Genomic DNA, 12,379 nt, shown 5'->3' with positions numbered 1-12,379 from the left:
GAGGGACAAGCAGACCACGCAGGTGCCCCTCTTTTGCCCATTTTTAAATTGGGTTCTTTATCTTTTTATGATTGAGTGGTAAGAGCTCTCTATTCTAGCTATGAATCCCTTATCAGATACATGATTCGTGAATATTTTCTCCCATTCTCTGAATTGTCTTTTCACTTTAAAAAAGTATATATATAGTATATATATAGTTGACACAAAATCAAGGGGTCCCTGGGTGGCTCAGCTGGTTAAGCCTCCAATTCTTGATTTCAGGCCAGGTCATGATCTCATGGTCGTGGGATCAAGCCCTGCATCAGACTTGTGCTGGGCATGGAGGCTGCTTGGGATTCTCTCTGCCCCTCCAGCCTGTACTCACACTCATGCTCTTTCTCTTTCTCTCTCTCAAAAAAAAAAATTTATATATATATATATAGAGAGAGAGAGAGAGAGAGTGTTGACACACAGTCACGATGTCACATTAGTTGCAGGTGTGACTTCTCACTTTCTTGATGATATCTTTTGCGTCTTGTGGGTTATTGAGTCCTGTGGATTACTCTGGTGGGAAAGGGGGAAAAAAATCCCTGTCAGTGGGAAGAGGGATTTTCTAACAGAGGCAGGGATTTTGTCCCTCCGAGCTTGAAGAGATGTTTGTCCATGTGAGAGAGGGAAGGGGAGGTTTTAGGACAGGGGAGCAAGGCTTGGAATTGGAGCGTGCCAATGAATGGTCCCCTGTGAAGGGTTTATTTTTCCTGTTGGATGGTGTAACATCACTGGTATGGGGTAATGTTTTCCCTCATATATTCTTTTCTGTTACCCAAACTCTTCAATAAAGTCTGAACAGCTTAGTGTGATGGTTATAGGAGGAAGTTAAGGACCAGGCAAAAACCAAGAATGATCTGGTCCACATCTCCTTGTTGAGACCACGCAAGGCACCTGTCTTCCTAAAGCTACTGGAAGCGATGCCTACTTTTCCCTCAGGGCTCCACTCAAATGTCATTTCTTCAGAAGAGCCTTCCTGAGCAGGTTTGCCCCGTGGCATCTCTCATTGCCTGCTACGCTTCTCACTCATGGCGCACCTGCAGTTTAAATGGCATGGCACAATGACCATGTGAGAAATTGCTGTTCTTCCATTTCTTATCCCATTAGACAGCTCTCTGAAGGCAGGCCTTTCCCCCCAACTCCTAGCACAATAGTTGGCATGAAATAAGAGCTTAATAAATATTTGCCATAAGAATGAATGTCCAGGGTGCTTGGGTGGCTCAGTTGGTTAAGTGACTGCCTTCAGCTCAGGTCATGATCCTGTAGTCCCAGGATCGAGTCCCGAATTGGGCTCCCCGCTCAGCGGGGAACCTGCTTCTCCCTCTGACCCTCCCCCCTCTCATGCTCTCTCTCTATCTCATTCTTTCTCAAATAAATAAATAAAATCTTAAAAAAAAAAAAAATGTCCAGAAACCTTAGGCTTAAATCCTACCAGCTCAACAACTCTCTGGAAAAGAGATTCTCTTTTTTTTATGCTTGCTAGAAAAGATCCAGATTAGTATCTCATGGGGCTACCGGGATGGAATATGCTGATTGGCCAGGTCTTATCATGTGTCCACTCTTGGCCCCAGGTCAGTGGGGAGGGCTATTCTCACCAACTGAGAATAGGGTGGGCTGGTTTCCTGAAGACTAATCAAGATCCTCATGCAAAGAAGGGGACTTCTGCTGGGCAGACAAAAATTACAGAGGCTCAGAAGAGTTAAATAACTTGCCCAAGGACACAGAGCTATGAGTGGTTAAGTAATACAGTGAGGTTTTTTTTTTGGTTTGTTTTTTGTTTTTTGTTTGGCATTGGACTTGGACAGATTAGCTCAGAGTCTGTTCCTGCCCAACTTTCCCACAGTCAGAATTTCAGGTGCGATTTTGTCTTGCCAAAAGCCAGAGGAGTTTTCCCAAGATGACTAAAGGAGCCAACACTTCAAACCAAAATATCTACTAGCTCTTGTATTTTCCAAAACTTGTAGCACAGAGGCCAAAGGATAAAACATTGAATAATGGGTTTCAAGGCCATTTCGTTTTTTTTTTTCATTACCCCCACGACCTTATGAGATGCCACCTGTATGTCATCCCCCTCTCCAAGCTGCATAAACTTGAACCTGCTCCCCACAGAGGCCATAGCAGCTGGTCAGTGGAAGGCCTTTGGTCTCTGAGGGGAATCTGTTTGCTGGGCTTCACCTGGGCAAAGACTCAGCATGCCCTCCAGCTCTTAAAATGTAGATACCCTTTGCCAAGAGGAGTCACTTTAGAAATCTTTTGGGCAGGGATGCCTGGATGGCTCAGTTGGAGAAGCCTGACTCTTGATTTTGGGGCCTTGAGTTCAAGCCCCATGTTGGGTGTAGAGATTACTTGAGTAAATAACGCTTAAAAAAAAAAGGGGGGGGGGGAATCTTTTGGGTAAATCTATCTCTAAGACCCTCAGTTTTATGATCCGTGAAATAGAGCTAATGCAACCTACCTCACAGGGTTGGTGTGAAGATAGAATGAGATAAATCACTCAATAAATATCACTTATTTTTATATTTGAAATAAGAATTGTGAAATTTCTAAAATTTTACTAGAAAAGTATCTGGAAGGATATAATATCAACATGTTCACAGTAGTTATCATTAGTTTTATATCCTTTTCTTTATACCTTTCCATATTTATCCATCCACTGCACAGATATTTATATTAAGCATTTAGCATGTGCCAAGCCCCACGCTGAGAGTTAGGAATACGGTAATGTACTAGAACGGTAAGGAACGTCTAGAGGGGATAGTAAATAATTGCACAAGTAATTTTTAATTGTTATAAGTGCCTAAGTTTTTACAAAGCACAAACCAGAAAAAAAAAAAAAAGCAATTTCCGATAAAAATATTTTAAGTTTACGCATGGAGATTTAATGAGATGGGTTTCTAATGATTTCGGAAAGGACTTCTCGGATTACCCGCCGGGCGGGCGCCCCCTTCGCGGGTGGGTGCTAGGCCCGCCCGTTGCATTTCGTGGGGACGCGCGTGTGCTCAGCGGGCGGCGAGGCGCGGACTCAGCGCGGAGGCGGAGCTGGAGCCCGGAGACCCTGCCAGCGGCTGCAGGAGCGCTGACGGCCACCGGGGGGCGGCCACGTGAGCGCCGCGCCGTGAGCCCGCCGGACCAGAGCCCCGCCCCTGCCCGCAGGCTCCTGCCCTGGCTCCAGCCCGGATCCGACGCCGGACGCCCCGCGCTGCCGCTGCCCCAGCTCCCCTGACTGTCGCCTGCGCTCCCGCCCCTGGCACGCGTCCCCAGCGCCCCGGGATCGTTCCAGCGGCCCAGCGCGCCCCGGGATCTTGCCGGCGGCCCCCGCGCCCCGAGATCGATCCGACCGCCCTGCGCGGCCCCCGCTGCCTCCCCGGAGCGCCGGCCCGTGCGCCCCGCTCGCTGCTCCCCGGCACTCTCGGGGGGCCCGCCCGCCCTGCACCCTGGAGCACCGGGCCGCGAGCCTCTGCCAACTCCTCTGGATCTTCGCGGCCGTGGGCAGCGGCTGCAGAGCCTGTCCGCCCGAGGGAGGTGAGTGCGGGCGGCGAGTCGCCAGGCGGATGGGGACTGGGATCCGGCGCTGCAGGCCTTGGGCGCCCCGGTGCACCGGCGCCTCGAGCGCGTTGGGTTGGGGCTTGGAAGTGGGGTCGGAGGCGGCGCAGAGTGTGTGTGTGTGGGGGGGCGCTGCTTCTCTGGTTTCAACTCTTTGGGGCTCAGTGTTTGCTTCTGTAAAAGGGGTGGGGGGAGTCATGCAGATTAACGGCAGTGTCTGTTGGGAAAACACTTGGCACACAGTCGGCTGGGAGAGGAGGTTTGGGGGCCTCCGCCCGGGGCTCCTCGGAACCCGCACAGGGTGCGGGCAGCGCTGCCTTCCTGTCTCCTGCAGGGCCCCTAGTCGCATCCCCTCCCCTGGCCCCGGAACAAGAGGCCTGAATTCCTGGAACCTCTAGGATAGTGTAGACGCGCCCTTGCAGCATTGTTGGCTGCGGGAGGGAGTTTGGGTGTTGGCAGGCTCCGTTGACATGTGCGCCAAGGGCTGGGCATTGATAGGCGAGTGGCGGCGCGGAGGTGGAGGCCTCCGGGGTAAGTCCCGGCCTAGATCTGTCTGTGCAGGGGTGGAGGATTGCGGGGAGCCAGCCCAGCTGCGTCCCTAGTAGGACAGATGGGCCGCATGGGAGGGGGCCGCTACATCTGCTGTGGGGACACTCTGGGAGCCTGACTTGTGGGTCCTCGGCCCTGGGCGCTGCCTGCCTTGGGGCCACAATTTCAGCCAGGAAGTTGAGTGACGTAGTGCAGCCCTCTGATTTTACAGAGGAGGAAACCGAGGCCCAGGGTTGTCTAACAAATGACTAATAACGCAAGGTGCACCAAGCGTGGACGTGCAGAGCAAGCAGGTGGGAGCCGCCGGCCCTGCCGGCTGTGCGGATGTGTGTGGAGCGGGAGGTGCCTGGGGAGGCTTCCTGGAGGAGGTGATGTTTGAGCTGATCTGGAAAGGATGCCAGTGGAGGGAGGGAGGGCTTAGAGATAGCGTATGCACACATTCATTCCTTTGTTCATGCATTAGCTTAACAAATATGATAAAGCTTCTCGATGATGTGCATTCAGGTGTAACCTAGTTGGGATTGCCATCCCCCCTCCTTTGAGTTCCCTTCTCAAAGAGGGGAATGTGCAGGGGTCCCAAGTTCTTCTGCAGGGGTTGGGGCAGGCAGGAAGTGGGGGCATGACGATCACTTGAAATGGTCTCAGATTACATGGGATTATTTGTGTACATTCTATGATTTACGGTTTCTCTCTTGTGCTTTTGGTGACAGAACACTACCTTTTGACTGATTAAGGATATAGCCCTCATTTTATTGTTTATTTATTTGTTATTTTTTAAATATTTATTTGACAGAGAGAGACACAGCGAGAGAGGGAACACAAGCAGGGGGAGTGGGAGAGGGAGAAGCAGGCTTCCCGCCGAGCAGGGAGCCCGATGTGGGGCTTGATCCCAGGACCCTGAGATCATGACCTGAGCCGAAGGCAGGCGCTTAACGACTGAGCCACCCAGACGCCCCGCCCTGATTTTATTTTAAACAGTTTTTAGGGGCGCCTGGGTGGCTCAGTTGGTTAAGCGACTGCCTTCCGCTCAGGTCATGATCCTGGAGTCCCGGGAACGAGTCCCGCATTGGGCTCTCTGCTCAGCAGGGAGTCTGCTTCTCCCTCCCACCCTGCCGCTCTCATGTCTCTCTCTCTCATTCTCTCTTTCAAATAAATAAATAAAATCTTAAAAAAGATAAAATAAACAGTTTTTAATGTATCATGTGGCAGAGATGGCCGTTAGTCACCAATACACTCGTTCTCCTCTTCCTGGGGTATCGCCTGGCTGAATTTCTCTGGCTCCCTTACAGTTTGGTGGCCTACATGACTGCATTTGGGCTGATGGAATGCGAGCAGAAATAGCGTGTGCCCCTCTCAAGCTTGACCCTAAAAACCTCCCTCCCTCTCTCCCCCTCTTCCCACATTTACCAGTGGATTTGGAGGGCTCGGGATGGCCCGAGGCGGGGGCAGAGCTGGGCCCCTGAGAGTGACCATGGAGCAGAGCCCCCCTTTCTGCCTCCCCTGGGAATCCTTGTCTGCTGAAGAGAATGGGGCTCCAGTAAGCTCTTTGGAAGGCCTGGGGCTGTGCATGGGGCTTGTTGGCTGTGGCCTTTCCCTCAGGGGTGATCTGGCTGGGCTCTTCCAACGGGGAGGGTGTCTTTAGGCCTTTTTTCTCACACTGGTCAGATTCCCCCAAAGAAGTCTTGTCCGGTTTTTGGCAGGATTGCCAGTTGCCGGGACACTGAGAACAGTGTGGAAGAAAGCTGAGGGTCAACAGCAGAAACTTGGATTTGTACAAGCTCCTTCTCTAGGAGGTCACTCTTTCTGGTCTGGTTCTTAGAGCCGAAGCAGAAAAAATTGATGGTCAGAACCACATCCAAAGTAATGCCGGCCAGACTGATAAAAAATAAGTTTTTGTGCTAGAGAGATCAGTTCCACTGACCAAGAAGCTGCAGACTGTTGCCTTAGTAAACTGAAAAAATGAGAATGTTCTAGAAAGTGATGGTGGTGCCCACCATGGATGAAAGCGACTTGGATTTTTTTTTTTTTTTAACGATTTTTATTTATTTGAGAGAGTGAGCGAGCGCATGGGGGCAGAGGGAGAGGGAGAAGCAGACTCCCTGTTGAGCAGGGAGCCCAGTGCAGGGCTCAATCCCAGGACCCTGAGATCATGACCTGAGCCTAAGGCAGATGCTTCACCAAGACTGAGCCACCCAGGTGCCCCGCGGCTTGGATTTTTAAATGTTGGCGGGATTAAACCCTTGTAGCTAAAGCTGATGAGCACAAGCAAGAAGGCTTCAAAGGAAGCAGCGCGTCACTAACACGCTGATAATAAAGTAGGAGATGACAGTCTCTGGGCCCCCAAAGTCCCAGGGCTGGGGACACCCAAAGAAGCATTTTAAATGGCTAGAAAGTCAGAGGGTGGACAGTGTTCAGTTCTTCAGCTATGACATTTTCTACACCTACCAAGGACTGCGCAGGGAGTGCCTGAAAAGCAGGTGGCTCGGCTGCAGAGAATTTCTCTAGGCCACTGGTTCTTGAACTTTACTGCACATCAGAACCACCTGTGAGCTTTTTAAACACAGATTGCTGGGCCCACCTCCAGAGTTTAATTCAGTGGGCCAGGAGTGAGGCCCGAGAATGTGCACATCTAACAAGCTCTCCCAGCTGAGGCCGCTGCTGTTAGTGGTCCTATGACCGGTTTAGCAAGTGGTGGCCGGCTGGATTCAGCCTACATTGGCTTCACACCCAGCTCCCCCACTTTCTAGCCATGTGATTTTGGGCAAGTCACTTAGCCTCTCTGTTCCTCAGTTTTCTTAGGATGAAGCTAATAGTGCCTACCTCGTGGCATTCAGGGGAGGCTTCCTGGAGGAGGAGGCATCTAACCTGAGACCTGAAGGATGAACAGAAGAGTTGGTCAGGGCATGGGTAGGGAGGGCAGGCCAGGCTGTGTGCCAGGCAGACCAGGGAATGGGCTTCGTGTCCTCCAGGGAGCTGAGGGGAGCTATGGCATAAGTGCTTTGTAAGTGATACTGAAACGCTGCGAATCTGTTCTGTGCTACGCGTCTCGGGGCAGGATTGCCGCTGAGGGAGAGTTGACCAGGGTGTGGAAAATGGGCTGCCTGGAACCATCAACAGTTACTTCTGCCTGCATTCCACGGGCCCCAATGCGGTCACATGGCTGGATGCACAGGATCCTGGGAAATGTAGTCGGGGGGGGGAGGATAAGTCTATGGCGGAGAGCTGTCAATGCCACAGGAGCTTTTTCTGGCCCTTGGCCACCTCTCCTAGCTCTTCTCCACTTTGCTCGCTCTCCTCCACTTTGTTGGATGAGTGCATTTTACAGATGAGGAGACTGGGGTTCAGTGGTTTGCCCAGTGTCACTCAGCTAGTGTGGCGGAGACAGGACTAAAACCCAGATCTGTTGGTCCCCAAAGCCTGTTGGGCCAGATCCTAGTCCTGAGTGCTTTTCGAGGGCCTCCCCGCGATCTAGGCTTTCCCTGAGATCCTCAGGATCTCAGCTGTGTCTCAGGCTACCTAACCCCCAGATGCCTTGTAACTGTAACTGGATAGTCCCTCCATTGCACACCTGCAATGCCCATGATATCAGTAGAAATTGCCAACTTTTCTCTAGTTACTCATTCATGCAACATGCATCTACAGAGAACCTGGTGTGTGCCAGGCATTGTGCTCTTGGCTGGGAGCTGGGAAGGAGGAAGACACGGCCCCTTTTGTTCCAGACGCTCACATGGTCTGGCCACCGAGAGGCTGTATAAACACAGAGTTCCCCTGAGAAGTGAGACATGGTCTGACCTGCCAGGAGTACAGAGTGTCCTGGGTACATGAGAAGGGTGCCCAGCAAATGACTAAAAATGAAAAATCAAGCTCTCTTGTGCATTTTGCGAATTGAAGCTATGATTTCGATATTTTGTGCTTTGCATTTTTCTGATTTTTTTTAAAAACACAATTGCCTCAGAAAAATGTATTTTTCTGATTTTTTCGAACAATAAAATTGCCTTTGCTCTATGACCGTTTTGTATGCACAAAGAACAGTGGAGTGCAGTTTTTATGAGCCTTGGCAGAGCAAATGTTGACTTATCTCCTTGGGTTCGGCTGGGGGTTGCTATTCTCATTGGTGAGTAAGCTAATTGCTTCAGTTCAAGAGAAATACCAGAAATGGTATGCATGGAGGTTTGCTTTTAGGGAGGCGAGAAGGGAGAGTGGGCCAGGGAAGGCTCCTTGCCCTTCCTCCGGAATCATTCGAAAGCGGGGACTCTGGGCACTATTAACATGCTGAGCTGAATAATGAATTCCGTGTTGGGGGGCCTGTCCTGTGCACGATAGGATGTTTAGCAGCATCCTTGGTATCTACTCACTAGACGCCAGGTGTACTCTTGAGAGTTGTGACAACCAAAAATGTCTCCAGACATTTGCCAAGTGTCCCCTGAAGGGCAACATTGTTCTAGACTGTTTCTAGACTACATTTGTTTCCTATTGCTACTCTAACAAATCACCACAAACTTGGTGACTGGAAACAACACAAATTTCTTATCTTACGGTTCTGGAGATCAGAAGTTCAAAAGTCAAGGTGTCAGCAGGGCTGAGTTCCTTCTGGAGACTCTAGGGGAAATCCGTCTCCTTGCCTTTTCCAGCTTCTAGGGGCTGCCTGCATTCCTTGGCTTGTGGCCCCATCTCCAAAGCCAGCTGCATGGCATCTTCACATCTTTCTCTGTGACCCCTGCCTCCATTATTCCATTTCTTTAGTTCTGACCCTCCTGCCCCCTTTTTATAAGGATCCTGTGATTATATAGGGCTCACCGGATTTTCCAGGAGAATCTCCCCATCTCAAGATCCTTAACTTAATTACATACATGTAAGGGAACATAATTCACAGGTTCTGGGGTTTAGGATGTGGACAGCTTTTGGAGGGCCAGTGTTCTGCCCACCACATAGAATGTTTGGCCTCTGGGTGTAGGGAAGTGACTTAGGCAGAGCACAGGGGGTGGTCGGAGCACAATAACAGCTGGTACTTTTTTTCTTTTTTTAAAATTTTATTTATTTATTTGAGAGAGAGAGCACACAAGCAGGGGGAGCAGCAGAGGGAGAAACAGGCTTCCCGCCGAGCAGGGAGCCCGATGCGGGCGGAGACCGTTGCGGGACTCAATCCCAGAACCCTGGGATCATGACCTGAGCTGAAGGCAGGCGCTTCACTGACTGAACCACCCAGGCGCCCCATCAGCTGGTACTTTTGAGCGCCATTTCTCTGTCAGGCACCACACGTCTGATCTCACTGACTTGTCAGATGTCTCCTGGGGTGGGTACTGTTAGCTGTCCTCTTTTTCACAGGTGAGGATCTTACCCAGGGGAGACTTTCTGGAGGGAGTAGAAATTTGAGCTGGATTTTGAAGGGAACCAAGGGGTTTGGCAACAGTTAGTAATGGAGAGGCAGTTCAGAAAGAGGGTCCTCTGTGGGGTGCAGAGGCTGGGAGGTGAGAGCTTGGTGGTGAGTGGTGACTGGTTCTTGAGAGGGCAGGGCAGGTGGAGGTAAGATGCAGGGAGGGGACAGGTGGGCATAGACATCTGTAAATCAGTCCTTTTATTCTGACATTCTGACCTAAACTCTGTTTTTTCCGCAGTAGTTTAAGTAAATGTTTCTTTAAAAAAAAAAAAATTATTTGAGGGGTACCTGGGTGGCTCAGTCGGTTAAGTGTCTGCCTTTGGCTCAGGTCATGATCCCAGGTCCTGGGATTGAGCCTGCATTGGGCTCCCTCCTCAGTGGGGAGTCTGCTTCTCCCAATCCCCTTGCCGCTCCCCCTACTTGTGCTCTGTCTCTCTTAAATAAATAAATACAATCTTAAAAAAAAAAGAAGATTTATTTGAGAGAGAATGCGTGTACAAGTGGGGGGAGGGGCAGAGAGAGGGAATGCCCAAGCAGACTCCCCGCTGAGTGGGGAGCCCAGCCCCGGGGCTAGATCCCACAACCGTGATCTCATGACCTGAGCCAAAACCAAGAGTCTGATGCCCAACCAACTGAGCCACCCAGCACCCCTAAATAAATGTTTCTTCTTGAACACCTTACCACATGCCAGGGATACAGACATTAATAAGACATTGACATGAGCTTGACTTAGTAACCTCTGATGTTGCACATTTGTTACTATCCCCACCCCCAGTAAATAAATAAAACCTGGCCTGGAAAGGTATTGATTAGCACTGTGGAGCCCTGCTCAGTGCCAGCCCCTGTGGGGGACGCAGACTCCAGGAAGGCACGGCTTACCCTTAGAACAGGGCCTTGGCTCCTAATGGGAAAGCTGGTAATTGACAGTGAGCACCCCCCCCACCCCACCCCCCACCCCCCCGGCTGCAGAGTGCAGGCCCTTAGCCACTATATCGGGCTTTGATTTTTGTCAATGTTTTTTTCACCAGCTTTATTGAGATATAATTGACAAATAAAAATTGTACATATTTAAGGTATACAATGTGGATGATTTGATATACATATGCATTGGGACATGATTACCACAATCAACCTAATTAACATACCTATCACCTCACCTGGTTACCATTTCTTAAGTGTGTGTGAGAGCAATTAAGTTCTATTCTCAGGGGGCACCTGGGTGGCTCCGTCATTAAGTGTCTGCCTTCCGATCAGGTCATGGTCCCCGGGTCCTGGGATCGAGCCCCGCGTCGGGCTCCCTGCTCGGCGGGAAGCCTGCTTCTCCCTCTCCCACTCCCCCTGCTTGTGTTCCCTCTCTCGCTGTGTCTCTCTCTGTCAAATAAATAAATGAAATCTTAAAAAATATATATATATATTCTCAGGGGGCGCCTGGGTGGCTCATTCGGTTAAGCTTCTGACTCCTGATTTTGGCTCAGGTCATGATCTCAGGCGTGTGAGATGGAGCCCCACATGGGGCATCAGGCATGGAGCCTGCTTAAGATTCTCTCTCTTCCTCTCCTCTGCCCCTCCTCTCTCTCTCTCAAATAAATAAATAAAATCTTTTAAAGAAATAAAAAAGATCTATTCTTGGGGTGCCTGGCTGGCTCAGTTGGAACAGCACGGGACTCTTGATCTTGGGGTCTTGAGTTTGAGCCCCATGTTGGGTGTAGAGATTCTTAAAAAGATCTCTTTTCTTAGTAATTTTCAGGTATACAATAGAGTGTTATTAACTATAGTCACCAGGCTGTACTTTACATCCCCAGGACTTACTCATCTAGCACAACTGAAACTTTGTACACTTTGACCAACATCTTCCTGTTTCCTCCACCTCCCAGCCCATGACAACCACCATTCTGCTCTCTGTTTTTAGGACTTTGGGGTTTTTTTTTTTCGATTCCACATATAAGCAAGATCATGAAATGTTTGTCTTTCTATGTCTGGCATATTTCGCTGAACATAATGTCCTCTGGGTTCATTCATGTTTTTGCAGATGACAGGATTGCCTGTTTTTTGCAAATGACAGATTGAATAACATTCCGTTGTGTATAGACACCAGATTTCCGTTATCCATTCATTTATCTCTTAGGTTGTTTCCATACCTTGACTATTAAAAAGAATGCTTCAGTGAATAGGAGAGTGCAGATATCTCTTCAAGATAGGCTTTTCTTTCTGGTTTGAAGGAAACTGAGGACTCAAGCTAGGGCCCAAAATACCCTTGAAACCAGCCAGGTGCAGCCCAGGGCAGCCTGCCCCTGCTCCCTCCTCCCCCCGCCAAGGTCCCCCTCACAAAGCGGGCTGTCCCTTCTCTGCCTGGCAGCTCCTGTCATTGCCAGATCACAGAGTCCGTGCCGAGGGCTTTAGCATGACACCTGGAACACAGGACGCTGTCCACATATGTTGTCTTATTTCAATAAAAATTACTCATCTTTGAGGTCAGTAGGAGCAAAAGTATCTTCTGCTTTCTTATCAGTCATTTGCTGCACAAAAGCCACATCTTTCCTTCTCTCTCACAGTGAGTTGAACTCACACTAAACTGTGAGAAACCCACAGCTCCTTCTGCTTGGTAGTACAATGAGACAGCATTCTTGGCATGGGATCTAAAGGAACCAGGAGAAGACCTGCCAGTCTGGGGTGGTGGAGTAGAGAAGGGAAGTGGGAAGTTCAAGGGAAGCTCAAGTCTCATTTATCACACCAGGAAATCAACAGATAAGGACCCAAATAGATAAAATAAGAAATAACAGAGAAACCATATTTTTTTTTATTTTTATGTTAATCCCCATACATTACATCATTAGTTTTAGATGAAGTGTTCCATGATTCATTGTTTGTGCATAACACCCAGTG

General features: G+C 49.7%; 1 protein-coding gene across 2 annotated transcripts in view; it reads left to right on the top strand.

Moving 5' to 3' along the window:
* The first annotated feature begins 3,192 nt into the window (after positions 1 to 3,192).
* Positions 3,193 to 12,379, top strand: part of EEF2K (eukaryotic elongation factor 2 kinase) — a 62,606-nt gene continuing 53,419 nt past the window's right edge. Inside the window, exon 1 of one of the 2 annotated variants that reach the window (XM_034988077.1) lies at positions 3,193 to 3,549. The gene's annotated coding sequence lies outside the window, so the exon portion shown is untranslated. Of the gene's footprint in view, positions 3,550 to 4,282; positions 4,413 to 12,379 lie in introns of those variants that run through there. The other variant, XM_034988078.1, reaches the window with a different exon arrangement.

This window comes from Mirounga leonina, unplaced genomic scaffold (genome assembly GCF_011800145.1).
Source record: "Mirounga leonina isolate KUSES-001 unplaced genomic scaffold, KU_Mleo_1.0 Mir_448, whole genome shotgun sequence".
NCBI classification, from domain to species: Eukaryota; Metazoa; Chordata; class Mammalia; order Carnivora; family Phocidae; genus Mirounga; species Mirounga leonina.
Note: the sequence above shows the minus strand (reverse complement) of the source record. Positions and strands in the feature narration are given on the sequence as shown.